The sequence below is a fragment of the Neophocaena asiaeorientalis genome, unplaced genomic scaffold, assembly GCF_003031525.2.
Source record: "Neophocaena asiaeorientalis asiaeorientalis breed wild unplaced genomic scaffold, Neophocaena_asiaeorientalis_V1.1 scaffold280, whole genome shotgun sequence".
In the NCBI taxonomy this organism is placed as follows: domain Eukaryota; kingdom Metazoa; phylum Chordata; class Mammalia; order Artiodactyla; family Phocoenidae; genus Neophocaena; species Neophocaena asiaeorientalis.
In genome coordinates, this window is record NW_020185321.1 from 2,484,490 (window position 1) to 2,509,414 (window position 24,925).

Genomic DNA, 24,925 nt, shown 5'->3' on the forward strand with positions numbered 1-24,925 from the left:
ATCAGCTCCGTGCTTTGTGACCACCTGGAGGGGTGGGATAGGGAGGGTGGGAGGGAGGGAGACTCAAGAGCGAAGAGATATGGGAACATATGTATATATATAACTGATTTATTTTGTTGTAAAGCAGAAACTAACACACCATTGTAAAGCAATTATACTCCAATAAAGATGTTTTTTAAAAAAAAGACTATTCAAAGCTGCATATCTTTGATTACTACTAAAGTAATAAGGTTAAACAATTTTTGCCTGTATTTATTGTCCAGTTATATTTCTAATTTTGGTAATTGCCTGTTTATTCTCTTCTTTTTTCTACTTCATATTAATCTATAAAATCTATTAATATTATAAATAATAGCTTTATCCCTTTGATATGTATATTTACCCTTTAATTTCATCTGTGACGTTATTTGAAAACAATTTATATTTTTATGCCATCTAATGTATCAGTTTTTTCTTGTCTTTGATGTCATGTTAAGGACACTGTCCTCACTATTACATCAACGTTTACCTTATTCTTGTCCTATTTTGGTTTCATTTTTGTGGTCTAATCTCTAATACATCTGGGACTGTCTAGCTTTATGGTAAGGCTCTACCTTTACTTTTTCCAAATGATTAAATGGTTGTCCCAATATCATTTCTACTTTCCCCACTGATTTTTAAATAAATATCATTTATCTTAATTCCAAAAGAATATTAGTATATATCCTTATTTTAAAAGTCAAACAATCCAGACAAAGCAAAAATTCTCTTTGACCAAACCTTTATTCAACCTCCAGTTGCATTCTCTCATCAGAAATAACTGTTGCTATCAGCTTGATATGTGGAAACCCAGAGTTTTTTTCATAGTAAAAATAGCTAACTTATGAGTGCTTACCACATGCCAGGCAATGCTCTAAGTGCTTTACATATATTAACTTGTATAATCGTCCCAACAGCCTACAAAGTAGATGCAACAGCTATTTTACCATTTTATGCAAAAGAGGAAACTGAGACAAGAAGTTGGAGGGGGCGGGGACTGAGGAACTTTCCCAGGGACACCCAGGTGGCAGAATCAGAATTTGAACCCCAGGGAATCCAGCTTCAGAATTAGCCAGAACATTAATCGATGTCCTGCTGTCTCACAATACACTTACCTGCACATCAGTGAAAAATACACAGCATTATTTACTTTTAAAAAGAGAGTTTGGGAATTTGATATGATACGATACATATTATGCTGCAACTTACTTTTTCCAAATGTCAACTTATCTGGGTTGTTTTTCCATATCAATTCATATAAATCAACTTCATTTTTTTACCACTGCTATTCAGTATGATTTACCATAGTTTATTTAACCCTTCTATCAGGTACATGTATATTTTGGTTGTTTCCAGTCTTTTGTCATTGACAAGGCTGCAAAGAACAGCCACCTGAGCTTGATGTTCTCTAGAAGAGTATACTTTTGACTAGCTTTCTAATTTCTTCAATAGAAATTAACATATTTACATTTTCTATGACTTCTTGTGCTAAGTTTGGTAATTTGGTTTTCTTAAACAAAATTCATTTCATCTACTTTTTAAAAGTTATTAATATAAAGGAAGTATCTTATAAAACTTAATTCTCTCTGTATCTGTAGTTACTGCCCCTTATCTTATTCATGATGCTGTTTATTTATACTCTCTCTTTTTTCTTAATTACATTTGAAGATTTTATTGATCAATTCTAATGGCTTTGTTTTTCTTGTTTGTTTTATTAATGTCAGTTTTTATCTTTATTACTTTCTTCTACTTTCTAGAGATCTGATAATTTTTTTGTTCTTTTTCTAGTATCCTGTATATTATGTTTGGTCCATTTGATTTCAATTTCCCTCATTTTCTAATGTGTGCGTTTAAGTCCATAAATTTTCCTCTGATTGCTGCTTTGGCCACATCTCACAGGTTTTAATATTTAATGCTCTGTTGCTTATTTCTAAATAGTTTGTAGCTTGCACTTTTTATTTCCTTATTAACACAAGAATTTTTATAAGTAATTTTATAGTTATGATCATAGGGATTTATTTCCTCTCTCCTTGAGTTGTTATTTCCTCATTTGGTCAGTGAATAAGCCTATATGATCTCTACTTTTTAGAAGTTGCTGAGATTTCCTGTGTCAAGAATTTTATCAATTTGTATGAGTGGTTTATACATGTTTGAAAAGAATGAGTGTTAGATGTTTCTTAGTACCAGGTTGTTCATTGTGCCAATTAAATTCTATTTTTAAAATAGTCATTTATTTAAAAAGTGTGCAAGTTGTCCTCCTATGATTGCAGATTTGTTAGTTTGTCTTTGTTTTTCTATTTGTTTTTGTTTTATATTTTCCGAAGCTACATTTTTAAGGGCACAGGTACATAATTGTTACATCGTCTTGGTGGATACTTTTAACAATGTGAATCCCTGTGCATACTCTTTAATGTGTCCCCTCTGACTTAAATAAAATGGCACCTAAATTACATTAAAATTTTTTTGATACAGTTAGGCTTATTTCTTAACTCTCTGCTTCTCTCCATTGATTTAACTTATTATTTGGGGGCCACTATCATCTTTTGTCCATTGTGGCTTTACAAATTAATGTATTGCATAGATAAATTATTGGTTGCTCTAGTATATTCGTTCATCCATATAACTTTAGATTTACTTCGTAAAAATCCAATTAAAATTTTTCCTAGAATAGAATTATTTACAACCAATTTGGGGAGATCTCAATGTACTTAAGTCTTCCCACACAAGCCTCAGGAAAATTTTATTTCTTTCATATGTGTCTGGCCCACTTCTTAATTATTTTCTTTTTTTCAGATATTTTCTATTTTGTGTCATCTATATAAATAAAATATTTTTCTTTCTCTTTTATCTCTGCTATTACTGTTTTTATTTTATACAGAACATCTTCTGATTTCTATTATGTGTTTTATAATTGGACATATTATTGAAAATGGTATTGGAATATTTCAGACACTGCTCTTAAGGTTTTTTAATACTGTCATAAAATAGCAATAATTTTTATTTGACCATTCTGATCTTTATTCCACAATTTTTTATTACTTTGACTATAATGTTCATTATGTAACTATCTTAGACTTTGTTTGTTACTATAACAAGAATTCTTTTAAGTTTTCTATTTTGAGTATAGTATAGGCTGTCATTTTCAGATAGAGTATCTTTATCATGCAAACAAGGATTTCTCAAACTTGGCACTTTTGATATTTCAAGCAGGATAATTCTTTGGGGGGTGGGGTGGGGAAGGAAGCTGTCCTGTGCATTGTAGGATGTTTAATAGCCTCCCTGACCTCTACCAAATAGATACTAGTAACACCAACCCCAAATCACAACTATTAAAAATGTATCCAGATGTTGTTAAATGTCCCCTTGATGGCAAAATTTTCCCTGGTTGAGAACTACTAGTGTAATGATTTATCCTTCTATTACTATTTTAATCATAACTTTCAGAAAGACTGGATGTTGAACTTTATCAAATATCTTTTTGACATATGATTACATATTTTTCTCCAATGACCTATGGATATGATAAATTTTTAATTACATATTTCCTAATTTGGTCCACTCTTATAATACTGGAATAAGGCCTTATTGGTCAAGGTATATTATTTTTTAATAGTGTTCTTCTCTCTGAAGATCATTTTGGCTATTTGGGGTCTTTTGTGGTTCCATGTGAATTTTAGAATCCTCTTTCTATTTCTGTAAAAAATGCCATTGAAATTTTTATAGAGATTGCATTGAATCTGTAGATCACTTTGGGTAGTATGGATATTTAAACAATGTTAATTCTTCTAATCTATGAACATGGGATGTCTTTCCATTTATTTGTGTCTGCTTTAATTTTTTTATCAGTATTTTATAGTTTTCAACAAGTTTTTCCTCTCCTTAGTTAAGTTTATTTCTAAATATTTTATCCTTTTTGGTGCAATTGTAAGTGGGATTGTTTTCTTAATTTCATTTTCAGAGAGTTCACTTTTAGTGTATAGAAATGCAACTGATTTTTGTGAAAATAAATAAGGAAATATAAGTTTTAAATGATACATTAAACAAGATGGACTTAACTGATATTTATATGACATTCCATCCAAAGACGACAGAATACACCTTCTCAAGGGCTCATAGAACATTCTCCAGGAGAGACCATATCTTGGGTCACAAATCAAGCCTTGGTAAATTTAAGAAAATTGAAATCATATCAAGTATCTTTTCCGACCACAACACTATGAGACTAGATATCAATTACAGGAAAAAAATTTGTAAAAATTACAAACACATGGAGGCTAAACAATACACCACTTAATAACCAAGAGCACTGAAGAAATCAAAGACGAAGTCAAAAAATACCTAGAAACAAATGACAATGAAAACACAATGACCCAAAACCTATGGGATACAGCAAAACAGTTCTAAGCGGGAAGTTTATAGCAATACAATACTACCTCAAGAAACAAGAAAAATCTCAAATAAACAACATGACCTTACACCTAAAGCAATTAGAGAAAGATGAACAAAAAACCCCCAAAGTTAGCAGAAGGAAAGAAATCATAAAAATCAGATTAGAAATAAATGAAAAAGAAATGAAAGAAACAATAGCAAAGATCAATAAAACTAAAAGCTGGTTCTTTGAGAAGATAAACAAAATTGATAAATCATGAGGCAGATTCATCAAGAAAAAAACGGAGAAGACTCAAATCAATAGAATTAGAAATGAAAAAGGAGAAGTAACAACTGACACTGCAGAAATACAAAGGATCATAAGAGATTACTACAAGCAACTCTATGCCAATAAAATGGACAGCCTGGAAGAAATGGACAAATTCTTAGAAAAGCACAACTCTCTGAGACTGAACCAGGAAGAAATAGAAAACTATAAACAGACCAATCACAAGCACTGAAATTGAGACTATGATTAAAAATCTTCCAGCAAACAAAATCTCAGGACCAGATGGCTTCACAGGAGAATTCCATCAAACATTTAGAGAAGAGCTAACACCTGTCCTTCACAAACTTCCAAAATATAGCAGAGGGAGGAACACTCCCAAACTCATTCTATGAGGGCACCATCACCCTGATACCAAAACCAGACAAAGGTGTCACAAAGAAAGAAAACCACAGGCCAATATCACTGATGAACATAGATGCGAAAATCCTCAACAAAATACTAGCAAACAGAATCCAATAGCACACTAAAAAGATTATACACCATGGTCAAGTGGGGTTTATCCCAGGAATAAATGGATTCTTCAATATATGCAAATCAGTCAGTGTGATACACCATATCACTGAAGGATAAAACTGAAGGATAAAAACCATATGATCATCTCAGTAGATGCAGAAACAGCTTTCCACAAAATTCAACACCCATTTATGATATAAAAAGCCCTCCAGAAAGTAGGCATAGAGGGAACTTACCTCAACCTAATAAAGGCCATATATGACAAACCCACAGCCAACATCATTCTCAATCGTGAAATACTGAAAACATTTCCTCTAAGATCAGGAACAAGACAAGGTTGCCCACTCTCACCACTATTATTGAACATAGTTTTGGAATTTTTAGCCACAGCAATCAGAGAAGAAAAAGAAATAAAAGACAACCAAATCAGAAAAGAAGAAGTAAAGCTGTCACTGTTTGCAGATGACATGATACTAAACATAGAGAATCCTAAAGGTGCTACCAGAAAGCTACTAGAGCTAATCAATGAATTTGGTAAAGTAGCAGTACACAAAATTAATGTGCAGAAATCTCTTGCATTCCAATACACTAATGATGAAAAATCTGAAATAATTTGGGATGAAGTGAGAGAGTGGCATGGACTTACATATACTACCAAATGTAAAATAGATAGCTAGTGGGAAGCAACCACATAGCACAGGGAGATCAGCTCGGTGCTTTGTGACCTCCTAGAGGGGTGGGATAGGGAGGGTGAGAGGGAGACACAAGAGGGAGGAGATATGGGGATATATGTATATGTATAGCTGATTCACTTTCTTATAAAGCAGAAACTAACACACCATTGTAAAGCAATTATATTCCAATAAAGATGTTTAAAAAATTAATTTAATTAAATTTTTAAAAAGATGTGCAACTGATTTTTGTATGTTGATTTTTTATCCTGCAACTTTTCTGAATTTGCTTATTAATTCTAACAGTTTTTTGTGGAGTCTTTAGTGTTTTCTATATATAGGATCATATCATCTGCAAACAAGGACAATTTTTTTCTTCCTTTCTGATTTAGATGCCTTTTTTTTCCTTTTCTTGCCTAATTGCTGTGGCTAGGAAATCCAGTATTATGTCAAGTAAAAGTGACAAGAGTGGGAATCAAATCCTTGTCCTGTCCCTGATCTCAGAGGAAAAGCTATCAGTTTTCACTGATGTTAGTGTGGGGTTGTACTATATGGCCTTTATTATGTTGAGGTATATTCCTACTATCCCTAATGTGTTGAGTGATATTTTTTATTGTGAAAAGGTGCTGAATTTTGTCAGATGCTTTTTCTGCATCTATTGAGAGGATCATATAAATTTTACCCTCTTTCATTCATTAATTTTCATATATTAAGCCATCCTGCATCCCAGGGATAAATCTCATTTGATCATGATGTGTGATCCTTTTAATGTGCTGTTAAATTATGTTTGCTAGAATTTTGTAGAGGAATTTTGCATCTATGTCCACCATGGATATTGGCTTGAAAATGCTGGAGGCATCACACTTTCTGGTTTCAAAATACATTACAAAAGCTATAGTAATTAAAACAGTATGATGCTAGCATAAAGATGATACATATACCAATGGAACAGAATAGAGAACCCAGAAATAAACTCACGCATATATAGTTCACTGATCTTCGACAAAGGTGCCAAGAACATAGAATGGGGAAAGGATTTCTTGTCAACAAATAGCGCCAGAAAAATTTTATATTCACAGGCAAAAGAATGAGATTTGACCCCTTTCTTACACTATACACAAAAATCAACTCCAAATGGATGAAAGACTTAAAAATAAGACCTGAAACTGAAAAACTCCTTGAAGAAAAGAGGGAAAAGCTTCTTGACATTGGTCTTGGCAATGATTTCTTGGATTTGACCTCAAAAGTATAAGCAACAAAACCAAAAATACACAAGTGGAACTATATCAAACTAAAAAGCTCCTGCACGAGAAGGAAACAATCAACAGAATGAAAAGGCAGCCTACAGAATAGGATAAAAAATTTGCAAACCATCTATCTAGTAAGAAGTTAATATCCAAAATACATAATAATCTCCTACAACTCAATAGCCAAATAAAAACAAAAATAACCCAAGTAAAATATTGGCAAAACACTTGATATTTCATTAAAGAAGATATACAAAAGGCAACCAGGTATACAAAAAGATACTCAACATCACTAATCATCAGAGAAATGCAGATAAATACCACAACGAGATAGCACCTCACACTTGTTAGGATGGCCATTATAAAAAGAACAAAAGATACATGTTGGTGAAGACATAGAGAAATTGGGTCCCTTATATTGGTGAGAATGTAGAATAGTACAGCCACTATAGAAAACATTATAGAGATTTCTCACAAAATTAAAAACAGAGCTACCATACAATCCAGCAATCCTGCTTCTGGGTATATATCCAAAAGAATTGAACACCAGATCTTAAACAGGTATCTGTAACCCCATGTTCATTGTAGCATCATTAACAATAGCCAAGATATGGAAACAACCCAAATGTCCAGCAGCAGAAGAATGGATAAAGAAAATGCGGTATATATGTACAATGAAGTATTATTCAGCCTTAAAAAAAAAAGAAATCCTGCCACTTATGACAATATGGATGAACCTAGAGGACATTATGCTAAGTGAAATATGCCAGTTACAAGAGGACAAATACTGTATGATTCCACTTGTATGAGGTATTTAAAATGGTCAAACTCATGGAAGCAGAAAATATAATGATGGTTGCCAGAGCTGGGAGGCAGGGGAAATAGGGAGGTGTTGTTCAATGGCTATAAAATTTCAATTATGCAAAATGAATAAGTTCTAGAGATCTGCTATACAATATAGTACTTACAGTTACCAATACAGTATTGTGTACCTTAAAATATATTAAGAGGATAGAATTTATATTAAGTGTTCTTACCACCAAACACACATACACACACACACGCACACACACAAGAACACAAGGAAATTTTTGGAGGTCATGGATATGTTTAGTACCTTAATTGTGGTAATAGTATCATAGGTATATGTGTATGTCTAATCTCATCGAGATGTATTGATAAATACTAAATGTGCATAAAATTTTGTATATCGATTATACCTCAATAAAGTTCAGATACAGACATAGATACTGTTCTTTTTTTATTACTTTCACATTTATGTTTACATGTAAGGTTGACCTATGGGTTTTGTGTGTTTGCTTACTATTTTTGTTGGGTTTGGTATAAGACTATGCTTGTAAGGTCAATTGGGAAGTTTTCCATCTATAATTATAAGCATAATGATCCCCTATCTCTAAGGAGGTTTAAGTGGATTTCCTACACAACCATCTGTTTTAACATTCTTTTCCTTTCTTCCTTTGTTATTCAACTATTCTACAATTAAAATTTGTAATTTAAGGGGAGGAAGGGATAATTGGGAGACTGGGATGGACATATACACACTACTATATATACAATAAAACAGATAACTAATAGGGTCCTATTATATAGCACAGGGAACTCTACTCAATATTCTGTAATAACTTATATGGGAAAAGAATCTATAAAGGAGTGGATATATGTATATGTATAACTGATTCACTTTGCTGTACACCTGAAACTAACATAACATTGTACATCAACTATACTCCAATAAAATTTTTTTTAAAAAAGGAAAACTTTTTTGTAATTTAAAATTTCCTAAAAAATCATCCAACAAAATTTTCTATGTTAATATATACTATATTTTCTACCAATTTTTTTAACTTTTTGGAATACATGAATATTTCTTCTTTTTTATTTCTAGTGTTATATATGTTTTCTCACTCTATTTTACTTGAATATTTACTCAAATATCTTTACCTAGTTCTCAATCTTAGATTTGACAATCTACTATCTGTTTTCTGATTCACTAACATGTTTTGTCTTTATCAGTATCTTTATCAGGTTTATTTTGTTGTTGTCTTTCTAATGTACTGACTTTAATGCTTAATTAATTTATTTTTATTCTATGTTAATAATGTTGATATTTAAAGCTATGTATGTATTTTACCTTGAGTACATCTTTGACCAAACATCATAAGTTTTGATATATGGAATTCTCATTGCCATTATTTTCTAATTGGTCCCTAAGTATAGCTTTGATTTCTTCATTAGCCTAAGAGTTATTTCAGAGAGGCTTTAATAGTTATATTTAAATTGGTAATTAATATTTTAATGACTTTTTTGTAAAATATGATATCTGTATACTTTTTTATGTTTTTTTAACATCTTTATTGGAGTATAATTGCTTTACAATGATGTGTTAGTTTCTGCTTTATAACGAAGTGAATCAGCTATACATATACATATATCCTCATATCTCTTCCCTCTTGGGTCTCCCTCCCTCCCACCTTCCCTATCCCACCCCTCTAGGTGGTCACAAAGTATACTTTTTTTTTTCTTTCTTTCTTTCTTTCGATACGCGGGCCTCTCACTGTTGTGGCCTCTCCCGTTACGGAGCACAGGCTCCGGACGCACAGGCTCAGCGGCCATGGCTCACGGGCCCAGTCGCTCCGCGGCATGTGGAATCTTCCCGGACCGGGGCACGAACCCGTGTCCACCGCATCGGCAGGCGGACTCTCAACCACTGCGCCACCAGGGAAGCCCTGGGGTTTTGTTTTTTAATTGAAGTATCCTTGGCTTGCAATATTATATTAGCTTCAGGTGTACAACATAGTAATTCAATATTTTTATAGCTTATACTCCATGTAAAGTCAGTATAAAATATTGGCTATATTGCCTGTGCTGTACAGTACATCCTTGTAACTTTTCTACTTTTCTACTTTGTAGTTTGTAGCTCTTAATCCCCCTCACCCATTTTGCCCATCCCCCCCAACTCTGTCCCCTCTGGCAACCACCAGTCTGTTCTCTGTATCTGTTAGTCTTTTTCTGTTTTGCTATATTTGTTCATTTCTTTTATTTTTCAGATTCCACATATAAGTGAAAACAACAGTATTCGTCTTTCTCTGTCTGACTTACTTCACTAAGCATAATACCCTCCAGCTCCATCTATGTTGCCACAAACGAAAAAATTTTCTTTTATATGACTGAGTAATATTGCAGTGTGTGTGTGTGCGCGTGTATATCACATCTTCTTTATCCATTCATCTGTTAATGGGCATTTAGTTTTTTACATTTAAATTTAGTTTTTCAAACAACGTCTCAATTATTTAGACCAATACTTCCTAAACGTAAATTATGCCTTAAAGTTTGTTCTACCTCTTCCAGGCAAAGACCTGGGCCTTTTTCCTCCTACACTGACCATCCTTGGCTATGGGCCACACCAGGTGCTGGGAGATGACAGAATTCCCTCAGGCAGTTCCAACTCTCCTTACAGGCCAGGAGACTTCAGTGCCAAAAAGGCACTGAAAGGGGTGATGGTGAACAGGGAAGCTAACAGCAAAACACACAGAAGCTGCTAAAAAGAGAAGAGGGGTCTGGACAGAGCACCAATGGTGTCTGCCACACCAACACTTCAGTGCAGACAGCAGGTGGGAGCAGCGGTCCCTTGGGGGAATGAACCAGCTGTACTTTCTGCAGGCGACCCCTCACCCCGCCCTCCTCACTCTCTGTCGCCCCTCCTATCAGAAGTGGAGGCGCTGAAGAGGTCATACGTGGACTTACCATCACTGCCAGGCTTTGCATCAAGTGCATTTGGGCAGAAACTTCGATTCATGGGTAATTCTATCACCTGCGAACCAGAGGGAAGGAGGGCTCTTCTAAAATTCTCAAGTGAAAAGTGAGGGTGTCAGATGCGGGATGTGCAACCATGGGGTTTACCACTTTATTAAAACTGTGATTGCCCACGTAAAGACTCAACCAGGTCACATATTAATAATTATCCCTGACAATCTTTAACATCAGCCGAAGCCCACAGGTGAAGCAATATTACATCTCTCATTTATCTTACTGCTTATGGCCCCTCTGTGGTCAGCACGCCATGAGCTTCGTGGACATTTAATTATGAGCACGTCGTAAATGTAGCTGACAAGGCAGAGGCTGCCTGGGGAGGCTCCTGGCAAGGGGGTCAGTGTGGAAAGTGGTGACTTGATGCCCCCCACGACAGGGAGAGGTGAGAGCACTTCTCTGCGATGTCCCTCTGCAGCGTCCTGTTGCCCGCTGGCTGGACAGGGGCACCGGGTGGGATGACACCCGGTTTTCACCAGCCCCTTGAACGTTCAGGTGCATCAGTCATATAGTCTTAAAACTTAAGGCCGGTTTTTTGTTTTGGAGTGTTTTTTGCAGATTATATTCCATTATAGGTTGTTACAAGACATTGGGTATAAATCCCCGTGCTATACAGTAAGTCCTTGCTACTTATCTGTTTTATATACAGTCATTTTTATCTGTTATTCCCATACTCCTACTTTGTCCCTCCCCCTTCTCCCTTTCGCTTTTGGTAACCATAGTTTGTTCAATTTAAAAAAACAAAACCAAAAGAAACCTAAGGCCAGCTGTGTTCTCTCCTGTCCACTCAGCTCTGAGAGTAGCTTGACCCTCTTTTGCTGTTGTACCTGACCTTTACTTATCCACTGTGGGTTAAGCCTCCACCCCAGAGCCCAAGGATCTAGGAAGCCCACCTGGACCACCTTCTACCCAAACCACTCAGTTCTAACAGGGGCAAAGGCCAGTGATGGTGCTGAGAACCCCCCACCAGCCACGCCTACTCCAGCAATAGCTTTCCACTAAATCAGACAGAGAGGCCCCCTGCAAGACAGACCTGGCATCTGTGTCTAATTAGCCACCACTCTGCCATGAGGGCCACTGCGGGGCATCCATGAGTCCGCGCCCCTCTGCGTGGGCCGGGGGAGCAGTGAGACCAACTGGCATGGCGTGGGTCAGAGCCTGTCCCCATCCTCAGAGGGGGTGAGGGCTCCCCCAGCATCCCCGCCACCCGGCAGACTCGCGCAGACCAGACAAAGCGTATAATCAGGGGGTGCAATGGAGGAGCTCCTAGGAGAATGCTGAAAAGTAGCTATCATGTTGGCAGATAAATTCTACACGCAATTATTCATTCCTAGCCTCTTGACATGTAGATTAATGAGTTTGATAACCCAGGCTTCTAAGAAGTAGATTTCACTCTGTTCGCAGGCTTTCTCCCCCTCTACCTACAAACAGCACACGGGTCTATGGAGAAAAAACAAATCGATACATTTGCAGTAGCCATCACTGCTTTTTGTGATTGGAGCCCTACGTCAAAAAGATGATGTGTGTTCTCAAAATGGCCTCTCCTTCTCGGCCTGGGAAAAGCTGGCAGTGGCCGGGCAGACGCTGGAGGGGACAGGGGACCTCCGACCTTGACCTCGCTTGCACCCTGGACCATCTGTGGTGGGCTGGGCAGGGAGCATTTCCCACGCTGACCCCGAGGGGAAAGGGCTGTTTGTTGACACAGCAGTATATAACCTGCAGTCACAACTTGGGTCGGAGTCCCGCTGGATGTGGCACTGTCCATCCCTGGTGGGCACCAAGACACCCTTGCCAAGAAGGGGTTCTGTGCGAGAAAAGGGCACACAAGAGTGAGACATGTACCCACAGCCTCTCCTGGCATTTCACTGTGGATGGACCGCCCCGAGCTGCGTTTTCTGTTCCTTCCAGCCCCAATGTAAGGAGTTCAAATCCTCCCAAGGACGAATTGGGTCCACATTTATCATCATGATTTGTTTTTTATGCCGTGATTGCACCACCATCCCCAACCAGGAGTGGGTAAAAGTCTGAAAATGTATTTGGAGTGTCAGGACAGTGTTCCCTTGGCCATTGGGCAAAAGTGTTTCTTGATCATCAATGGTGTTTATATTCTAAAAATAACACACGTTTTTTGCAACAAATTCAAACCATATGGAAGGAAACAAAATATTGGGTTGGCCAAAAATTCGTTCGGGTTTTTCCATAAGATATTATGGAAAAACCCGAACGAAACTTTTGGCCAACCCAATAATAAAGGTAGATGTTTCTCCACTCACCCTCAATCCCACTCACAAGGGACAGTCATGGGTTAAAAGGCTGGTGTGGGGCTTCCCTGGTGGCGCAGTGGTTGAGAGTCTGCCTGCCGATGCAGGGGGCACGGGTTCGTGCCCCGGTCCGGGAAGATCCCACATGCCGCGGAGTGGCTGGGCCCGTGAGCCATGGCCGCCGAGCCTGCGCGTCCGGAGCCTGTGCTCCGCAACGGGAGAGGCCACAACAGTGAGAGGCCCGCGTACCGCAAAAAAAAAAAAGGCTGGTGTGTACCCCGTACCCCTCAGGACTTTTCCCTACACCTTGGCCTGTGCTGAAAAAGTGTGAGTGGGGCTATGGTGCTGGGTATGGGGGAGGTGGAGGGAATACAGAGGAAGACCCCTCACCTGCTAATCTGCTACCTGCTAGGAGGCTTTGCCACCACCTTCCCCTGCCAGGCAAGCCCTGTGGGGACCAGCGCAGACTTCCACAACCTGGACAGAGCTCTCCCTGGGTACCGGGTGAGCACATTTGATTCTGTGGGATCTCTGTGGGTGCTGGGGGCACAGGGCTACAGGTGGCATTCTGCAGGCCCCTTCCTGTACCCTACAGAAATAAGAATTAATGCAGCAGAAGTCCACCCAGCTCACAAAAACCCAATGTGAGCTTTGATTAGCAACATGGACTAGTTTAAGCATTCCTGGAGAGACAACAGAATTTCAGCGTAAACTCCATCCTGCGTCTAAACAGACAGCCACAAGCTATGCCAAAAGGGTCAAGAGTTCCTCCCTACCCAAGCAGCCGTGAGGCGCAGGGTCATGGTGTCTCAAGCACACAGAGTCTCGGGGTCAGCACTGCCAGGTTTCCCAAGTAAAAATTCAGGAAGCTGGGGAAATTTGAATTTCAGGTAAACAACAAATAAATTTTTAGTATCAATGTCTCAAATATGCATGAGACATACTTATGCTAAAAAAGTTCCACTATATACTAAAATAATACACTAAGAATATAATTGTTAGTATGTCTATAGTATATTAGTATGTATATTAGTATTATATTTGAGACATAGGTATGCTAAAAAATGATTAGTTAGGGACTTTGGGATTGACATGTACACACTGCTATATTTTAAATGGATAACCAACAAGGACTTACTGCATAGCACAGGGAACTCTGTTCAATATTATATAACAACTTAAATGGAAAAAGAATTCGAAAAAAAATAGATACATGTATATGTATAACTGAATCACTTTGCTGTACACCTGAAACTAACATAACATTGTTAATCACCTATACTCCAATATAACATAAAAAGTTTAAAAAAACAGCATCTATCTCATGGAGTTTTATGAGAATTAAATGAGATAATCCATGTAAAGTACCTACTTTGTTAGTACTCAATAAATGCTAGCATAGACCTTTGGGGGAAAAACAATGATTTGAAATTCAGATTTAACCAGACATCCTATCTTTCATCTGGCAATCTTAGTCAGGGCGTCCCTGTGAAAGTACTCAGGGCAGAACCTGAGTGGGGCCAGGGAGAAGAAAGCAAAAACAGTTCAGCTACGCACAGGAGCCCCGTCCACCCTCCATCCAGCCCCTCCTCAAACTCCCAGCCTCCTGAGCCCAGAGCCCAGATCACTGGAGGAAGCTCTGGACCCCAGGTCCTGAGCAGGTGAGAAGCCCCCATGTCTGGATTCTGGGGCACTGTATATGGCAGCCTAAATGGCGGGTGGAGGAAGTTGGGGAGGTGTATCTCAGGCTGGATACCAAGGCAGCAGCACAAGGGACCATGGCCCAGGGAATTCTGGACAAATCTCTTCCCGCTCCCAGAACACAAGGCATCAGCAACTCCCCACAACCTGGCTGGGGCTTCTTCTAGAAGACGGTGGAAGTTTGGAGGTCCTAGTCTCCACCTGGCCAGGCAGCCATCCCCGAACAGAAAAATGTAATGCACGTGGGGGGAGGTGGGGAGAATAGCCAGCTTTGTTTCTTTTTCAAGTCAACTATGGCCAGACTGACTCATCTTCTCTCATAGACCAGAAAGTCTCACATCTTGCTGCTTCTTAATCATATGGAAACCTAAATATAGATATGTCTGCAGAAGGACAAGCCTGAGAAAACTGGTGCCTTGTTCTCCCGGGGGAAAGCTCGAGTCTCACGATTTTCTCCTGAATAGTGAGTGCTGGGCTGCCAGCGAGACCGAGCTGGGGACAGTGTCCTCGGCAGTGATTCTATCGCGGTGGGTGGAGCGTGGGCCTGTCAAAGCCACAGCAGTAACTCAGACCTGGCTCGAAGTCAGCTGCTGTGCGGGGGGCCCACTTACTCCCCTCTGGACAAATCTCCAGCTTCACCCTGCCATGATAGCGGCATAGTGACAAGGACGCAGGCATCTTGGTTGCATCACAGCAGAACGCCTGGCCAGAGGAACCCTCACTGCCATCTGCCCTGGAGCATCAGCCCAGGGCTGCAGGCTGCAGAGAAGGTTCCTGCAGCAGAAACGCACTGAGCACCCAGCTGCTTAGGACCCAGTATAGCCCAGCACCCAGGAACCAGCAGGACCCCCGCAGCACCAGGCTTTCCTACATTCTGCCTCTGAGTCCAATTCACTTCACTCAATTCTGTGAAGTAGCACAAAAGATGCACCTGTTTTGAGAAATAGCTCAATATCCTTCAGGAAGTTTCTCTAGGCCTGAAGGTTCCACAAGCTAGGGTACAGTAGCAAAGAGAGCTGTGTTGAAGAGAACACAGATACAAATGAGATAGCCATCAACACAGTCCCACCAAACGTCGATTTGTCCAGAGGAAAATTTTAGAAGAGATAAACGTCCTATCAGATTAGCCACTAAAGCCTTTTCCAAAACACAGTGGTCAAGTTAAGCAGTGAGAATAACGAGACCTGAGAGCCAGGCCAACAGCCTGGTATTCCAAGCCTTCACTGCCCAGCCCAGTGCAGGAGGACCCGGGATAACCCTCCTCTGTCTCCACTGCATGTCCAGAACACAACACGCACGTCCTCTCAGCATCCCTCGACGAGACACCAAAGCCTGGCAGCTCCCAGTCCTCAGTGCAGGCCACGGTCTTGCTACGTTTGCACAGTCGTTCATAAATGTTGGAATTAATTGCCAATATTTAAAACTCAGGATATTTCCCAGGAAAATCCTGATTTCCAGGTTCCCTTGAAAAATCAGAAGCTCTGACAATACCGGGCCTGGGTCTGTCCAGTTGGCGGGAACCGGGGAATAGTTGCCCCCTTCGATGGGGCACCAGGCTTAAAGATGGCTGCCAGCTCTCTGCAGTCCCCAAACGCCCTAGGGAGGGGCACCATGGAGGCTCCACCCATGGCCTGAGGACCAAAACAGGACACGGACGACCACTGCCCTCCGCCGTGGTCCCTCCCACCTCTCAGAAGAACCATCATCTAAACATCTTCCCTCCCATAACCACAGGTTCACTCCCCTTTAGATCCCCCAAAGCCTGAGATTTACCATTGAAGAAGAATCGCTTTTGCCAAAACCAGAACAGCCATGCCCAGGGCCCAAGGCAACAGTGACAGCATAGCTTATGTGCCCATTTCACAGACTGTGGCAACAGAGGTCACAGTCCTATTTCCCCCAACTCTATTCCTCTTAACTTCCGGGATGAATGGCCCACCAATGGGGGTGGAGGGGAGGCAGGCTTCTTCAATATGTTGTGTTGAAGGGGAAAAAAAAGTTCTGATTGGATGATTCAGGAATTGGGATTCTGGGCAGAGCTTTACAAAAGGATAATGTATCTTTTAAGCCTAGGTGCCCTTCAGGGAATGTATTGGATAAATGTCTTCTGAAAAGCCTGTAAATATTCCATCGCCTCACTGTCATTACTACCATGAAATGATAATGAAGCATGAAAGAAATATAATTCCATATTCAGATGACAGCATTAGCCTCCATAAGCAAACTGAAATATTTATTAGTAAAATGTTCAGTATCTACGCCTGTAATCTAAAAAAAGGACAAAAATGTTTTATAATAAAAAAGAGATTGAATGCAGAGGTAAAATCTGGTTGGCTGATTTTATTGCTTCTTATTAAATCCTGGCAAAACAATTATTTTTTTCTTTTCATTAGTAAGACACCCAAATTAAAACTATGCCCTCTGGCTGCAAGGTTTACAGTAGTGATTAAAAACAAGGAATTGTGATGCATGGGGCTTTTGACAATGGCATAATCAAATTCATTCATATTGTTCAATCTTTCACTGACAAATATTTTTACAGTGAAATATACCAAACAAAGACTCCCATACAACAACGATCAATACAGAGAAATTAGGAAACCTTGTTATTATTTAAATAGTGAAGTGATACGATGTTGCCATAATCTTGAATGCAAACATTAGAGTGTAGTTAATTAGGGTAATTATTGCCTAAATTGTGCTTAATTGTCTTATACTGAATAGGATGTGTGAATGAAGCTTTTTGAGCTTTTTACAATACGTTAAGTGCTGCCGAACTACTTAGTTATAATTTAATAAGTTTTGATGGTATTTCCTATAAATCAGGAAATACATCTGAATACAAACTGGGAGATAAACAGGAGCCATAGGCCTTGACCTCTGTTTCACCTTACTGAAAAAGAGAGTCGTTTAGTAGACCAGCATCACAGAACGTTCCGTAGCTAGAGCACATTCCTCTAAGGAAAGGGGAAAGAGAAAAATCAGGGTCTTTGAAGTGAATGAAAAATTAGAAATTCAAGTGACCACGATCAATTCTGAAACACTGCACAAAATTAATTACAGTTTTGCATCAAAAGCAAGAATGTAGATTTCAGACCGTCGGTGTCATTTATCTCAAGCTGCACAATATACAAGGCGATTAAAAAGCCAAATCTGTCCCCACCTCCCAAGTCTAAGGCCTCTCAGAAGCTGTGAAGTACAAATGATTAACTCCAAATTATGCAAGGGATTGTGTGGACGCTTCAGCTTGAATGGAGCGTGTGGCAAGTGGCAGAAGCTGGAGAGGGACAGATTCTGCGGCTCTTTATCAAAATCCCGTCTGGCCACCAATGATGGAGTTCAGATAAATTGCACAGAGATCTGACGGTGGCTGTAGAAAGCTTGCTCGGCAAAATCCAAATCTCTAACTTCTATCTGCTTTTAATTGCTTGCCTTAAACTTTGCATTTTTCTACAATTGGTTTAAAGGATTTACTCTATTCCATAGGCTACGCTGACCAAATTGCTTCCCATTTCACATGGAGTTGCAGGACCCTGTCTTGGGGGCTGGGGGAGGAAATTTAGCTTGGTACTCACCTTTCACAAGCAAGCTTAGTGTCCAAAATACACCTCAACTAGGGAGGTGCCCTGCCCTCTCTGACACTCAGGACTAACCCAAGGAGCCATCGGCATCCAGAAAGCACCCAGATGCCCCAAGCCTTTATCCCCAGAGGAAACCCAATGAGCAAATACCCCACAGAGAAACCCAGCTGCACCCTCCTCCTTCCTCTGGGGCCCCGTTCTCATTAGCCCCCCTTTGGAAAAGGCAGGACGGACATGTGTTCAAAATACATCTTATTCTGTTGTCAAAACGAACTCAATATCAGAGAGGCTGACAGATTTTCCCCGACTCCAAGAAACCACACATGGTGTGTCACACACACCCGCACAAGCACACACAAGCTGGGTGCCTGCTTCATTTAACCCTGCATTCATAACCGACTTATTAACACATGAACATTGCCAAATGAAAAACTGTCATTTTAAGATTTGTAAATTGAGCCTCACCTAATGAACTCTTTGATTCTGAGCAATTGGTTCTGGGTCCTGTTGAAATCCCAGCTGTCCTCAACCAGCTGTACCTTAATAAGCTCTACCTGACTTAACCCAGGTCCTCCCCTGGTGCCTCTGCCGAATCCCCTCAAACCTGTCCCCAGGGGTTTCTTGAACACATCTGGAGACATCACATCACAGAAGCTTCATCCCACTCTTTCATCTAAGGAAGTCTGTTTATCCCCATGTTCTCGGAAGCAAATAGCTGCTGGGTCCAGGGAGGTCACATAGTGGGGAAGACTGGTTGTGAGAAGAGACCATTTCCCATTTCCCCTTTGGGTAGAGACATGGAAACAGAGAGTTCTTCATCTCCTGTCAGAAAAAAATAACAATGTAAGCACAATATAAACAGCGGTGGACACCCTGCCCCAATGCCAGGGATACTAGGGAGGGGTGAGGACCATGGCTGACTTTAAACACACGATCCCTCTGAAGGGGCAGATATTTGCTCAGATAGATGTTGAAATAGATGTTGCTCAAATAGATGTTGCCATGAAGACAAGCCGCTCTATATGGCCAGATATTTCGAATTTTTTATGGAAGTTGAACTGTTTCGGAGAATTCCTTCATTTTTTTCATGTTGATTCACATTTTTAAAGTAAATAAAAGAACCATTCTGAGTAAAAGCACTTGATGGCCAAATCTATCAGGGCCCCCAACTTGTGATTTTAGGTCCACACCTTTGATGGATATATACGTTTTCATTGCTGAATGGTTGTAAAGGATTCACCTCAAGATTCTAAAGGGCAGATCATCCCCTTAACCCGCGTGATAGTCAGAAAGACACTGTAACAGGAGCCCCTGAACCCCTCCCTGTGTTGTACTAACCACTGCCTAAGAGCCCCACCCTGTAGTGACCACCACTGCTCATAACACTGGACAACTTGTGGGCTTTGGCCCAGCTCAGGGTCCATCCCCAAGTGGCTTTCAGGTTCTAGAACCAGCCTTGATTCACCTTTTTTTTTTTCCAGTCCTTGGACTTTTAGAGAAGTTAAATAAATGCCTAAAAGCACGAGCCCAAGACTTGTACTCAAGTGTGCTGGCCTGGCCACCCCTGATCCCTGCTGCTCCAGGCTGGGCCCTTCCCTGTTATGTGCAAGCCTGGGCTTCCACCCCTCTGCTCCCGCTGGCTGGGATGTGTTCCCTCTCTAGATGGACTTTCCCACGGCCTCAAGCAGCTCAGTAGCACCTCCTAGAGAGAGAAAGATGTGCTCATCTACTGCGGAGTGCCCTCAAGCTGCCCCCTGCCACTGCCCATCACCCTTACAGAGTGAGGTATACAGAAGGCACTGCGCTGGGTGCCCAACCAAATGCCGCCCCAAAGCAACCGATAACTCACCGCTGATCACTGGCTGAGAAAACACTCAGCTCCCACACTCTGGCTTCTCCCTGTCCCGGCTCTCCTGACTGTTGAGGCCACGACAGAGACCACATGAACCCAGGAATCTCTGGATAACACCCTGTTCTTGCACTGAATCATTTATGCTCCACCCTGTGGCTGAGGACGTGTGGCCTGAATGTAGATTCAGAAGCATGGGGTAGCTGTAGCACCCTGGGCAAGTCACGTGAGCTCAGAGCTTCTGCGGGCGCATCCAGAGAGTTTATACCACCTGCCTTGCAGGTGCTGGAAGAATTAAATTTGCTGTTCAAAGACTTCATATCATCATGTAAACACCAGGGTGAGTCTTTTCGTTTTTTAGGATTACGTGGCAGTGGGGACAATGCACAGTGACTGGGTTCGGCCCTGAGTCACAAAACTTCCACTTTAGGAGAGCAGTGCAATGCACCTTTGAAATGAAATTGGTAAAAATATATTTTTCTAAGAAACTCACTCTGTAATAATTTTAAGATGCATTTTAGGAAGCCCTGGGAAGAACCTAATAAAATAAGAGTGCATGATTCCTACCCTCAAGGAGTTTCTAATCTCTTTTCAGGGCAGAGATGGTGGTGGGATAAAGTGGCTGTGAGGTCCAGGCACCTGAGATCAGGCCCCACTGGCTGGGGCTGCTGTCCTTACTTCCCAAGCTCTGAGAAACAGCTTACCAAAGGCCCATACCAGAGCTGAAAAGGGAGAATTTTTTTTTTTTTTTTTTTTGCGGTACACGGGCCTCTCACTGTTGTGGCCTCTCCCATTGCAGAGCACAGGCTCCGGACGCACAGGCTCAGTGGCCATGGCTCACGGGCCCAGCCGCTCCGCACCATGTGGGATCCTCCCGGACCGGGGCACGAACCCGTGTCCCCTGCATCAGCAGGCGGACTCTCAACCACTGCGCCACCAGGGAAGACCGAGAACTATTATTTTTGATGCTTATATTATTTGAATCTCCTGAAAATAAACATTCACCTTCCTAAAGGCAGGGAGAGGCCCAGGCAGGGGTCTTTTTGCCTCTGCACCGCAAGGTGGCTAGATGAGGAAGGAATCCAGGCGGGTTTGCTGCTCCAAGTCAAGTCCATCACCAGGATTTGATTAAACGAGATGACATTTGAGAAAGGGTTTTATAAATGATTCTAGTCATTTAAAATATTCCAGTATTATCTTCATCAAAGGGATTATAGTGTATAAGCTCAGAGTATTAAAGAGAAAAGAGAAGTGTTGGCTTTGGGAAATCTATGAATCAGAGAGCTCAGGATTTAACAATTTAGGAAATCATTTTTTGTAATATCACAAGTTTGAGTCTGTTTATCTATTTTTTTCACTCTGCATCATTGATATAAGAATTTACTATGAAATTAACAGAATGTCTATCTTGCCATTGATTACATGAAATTAGGACCACCAACATTCATGTTAATACCTCCCAATTACCACTCCTGGTAATTTGGTCTGGGATGCCTCAAATTTACTTGAATAACCAAATTCTCTTCAAGGCAGAAAAAGACAATGTGCCCTGCAGAAGAGACAGGCACCTGGTTCACCCTCTCAAGCTTTGGTTTTCAGAATCAGGGAGCGGCCTTACAATGAGGAAATGAAGGATCAGGGAGATGGAATGACTTACAGAAAGCCTCACAGCAAGTTGGTGACCTAAGACTAGAATGCCCATCTAGAGCTCACTCTCTGCTCCCCCAGGGTAAGGGAGCCCCTCTACTGACACTTGAATATCTCCATGTTCACAGGGGATTGTCTTAGACCTTGGGGAAGGGAAAGGTCATTCATCCTCCAGCCTGAGGGCAGTCCTTACTTGACTGCAGTTCCTGAGTTCCACATCCGCTTCACGCTATGGATGGGTGCTGTCAGAGAGGAAATGCACGTCAAAGGCACTTCAAGTCATCTGCAGGGCTGGAAGTGGTAAACCATGTGGAATATTCTCAAGTCCTTCAGGAAAACATGGGTGAAACAAATCTCAAATTACAGGAAAATTTTCCTGAGCATAGCTGTTGAGAGGGTATGTGTGTGGTTGTCTCTGAAAATTTCCAGACAAAGGGAGACCCCAATTAAATTAGAAAGAGATGGACTTCCCTGGTGGCGCAGTGGTTGAGAGTCCGCCTGCCGATGCAGGGGACACGGGTTCGTGCTCCGGTCCGGGAAGATCCCACGTGCCGCGGAGCGGCTGGGCCCGTGAGCCATGGCCGCTGAGCCTGCGCGTCTGGAGCCTGTGCTCCGCAACAGGAGAGGCCACGACAGTGAGGCCTGCTCATTGCAAAAAAAAAAAAAAGAAAGAGATGCACAGAGACAAAGTTCATGGGCTATTTTTCATTGACTCTGTCCTTGGCAATGTACCTTAGAGAGATTCTGACAATAACAATGCAAATAAGATGATTTTCATTTCAAATTAGCTATTGGATACCTCACAACCCAAAGCTTAGCATTCTAGGAGAATATCTGTAGCCAAAAGCAATGCATCACACTGTTAAATAAGAGCCAAATAAGTTTCACTAGCAAAGAGAACGATCCAGGGGTCATAGTGGGCCACTACTGATGATGAGTCAGGATTGTGAAGCAAAATGGAAAAACAATGAAACTTAGAGTCAGAATTCCCTACTCTGCAACTGACCTTGGACATTCCTCTCCCCATGTCTCAGTTTTTTCAACCATAAAGTGAGGGTTATATGATACCCCTCTTACCTTTCTCACAATGTTGGTTTGGAGGCTCAAGAGAGAATGCAGATGACAGCATTTGGAAAGCCTAAGGTGCCACACATGCATCAGGCTTTACTGCTGAGATGCTGGCTGGCCGTGGGGACTAGCAAAGTTACAGACTTGATCCTCCTTAACGTGATTTTTTTACATTTTTTAAGAAGAAAATGAATACATATATACAATGGAATATTACTGAGCCATAAAAAAGAAGAAAATAATGCCGTTTGCAGCAACATTGTTATTCTGAGTGAAATAAGTCAGACAGAGAAGGACAAATATCGTATATCGCTTATATGTGGGATCTAAAAAATGGTACAAATGAACTTACTACAAAACAGAAATAGAGTCATGAATATAGAAAGCAATCTTATGGTTACCAGAGGGGGAAGGGAGGGAGGGATAAATTGGGAGATTGGGATTGACATATACACACTACTATATATAAAATAGATAACTAATAAGGACCTACTGTATAGCACAGGGAACTCTATTCAATACCCTGTAATGGCCTATATGGGAAAAAAAATCTATAAAAGTTAATATATGTATATGTATAACTGATTCATTTGCTGTACAGCAGAAAGTAACACCACATTGTAAATCAACTATACTCCAATTAAAACAAAAAGAAGAAAATTAAGAATGTCCCCAACATGGAATTTGTCCTTGTGCTGTTTCTTTTCCACTTTAACACAGGAACTTCATGAATAACTGTGGTGTCAGTAATAATATCTATTATTATTAGAGAATTCACTCCAAGCCCACACGTGGAGAGAGATTACTTCTGCATGTCAGCATAAATTAAAGGGTTAGATCAGAGGCCCAGCCAATGGCAGAAGTGGGGAAAAGAGAGGGCAGTGCACACTGTCTGACCCATAGCCCACTCCTACCCCGGAGGATGAGAGCCCACGTAGAGGAGAACAGAGGTGCCCTAGCCAAGCACGGGTCCACCTCCAGACACTGGAGCGAGGCCAACCTAGACCATCAGCTGCCCAGTAACCTGCCAGCTCACTGTGAATGTACAAGGAAGCCCAGCAGACCCAGACCAACCAGGCTGGCCCAGACAGTGCAATTGCCCAGAGATCCACAGAATGGTAGTTCCCTGAAACCACTGTTTTGAAGTGCTTTGTTATGCAGCTGAGACACCAAACAACCTCATTGTTAGAGATGAAGCAATAGGGCCCAGAAGAACTTCCTCCTCTCCCCTCTGCAGCCCCAGCCAGTCCAATCCACACCTCTCTCAGCCTCCAGAGTGTCAGTTCCAAATTCAAAACTTAACCATGTCTCTGCCTCCCAGGAGCCTTGCATTCCAAAGAATTGCCCCAACTCCGCCCCACCCAGCTGGCTGTCCCGGGCCCAACTTTCCACCCATGTCTCTCCAGATTGATTTCTCCAGCAGAGGATTCTCAGCCACTGCCACTGGTTCTTCGAGAACAATCCCCACCAAGCCTGGTGCTTTCTCAGGGGATCAAGGCTCCAGAGAGACCAAGGTGGCTGACTTCCAGGACCCAAGAGCGGGCTCTTGTCTAACACTCGGAAATAAGTTGCAGAGGAGACAAACGTACTGACAGAGCAAAAGACTTTATTGGAAAGGGGTGCTCAAGTGGAGAGCAACAGGGTCAGGGAACCCAGGAGAACTGCTCTGCCACACGGCTCGCAGTCTCAGGGTTTATATGGTGGTGGAGTTAGCTTTCCAGTTTGTCTCTGGCCAGTCATCTTGCTTGTGCACTTATTTGGTCTGACTCAGGGCCCTTCCTGGTGACGTGCATCTCTCAGCCGAGATGGATTCCAGCGTGAGGGTTTCTGCAAGGTTGGCCAGACATATTATGGGCTGGCGTCTCCTCCGTCATTTTGACCTCT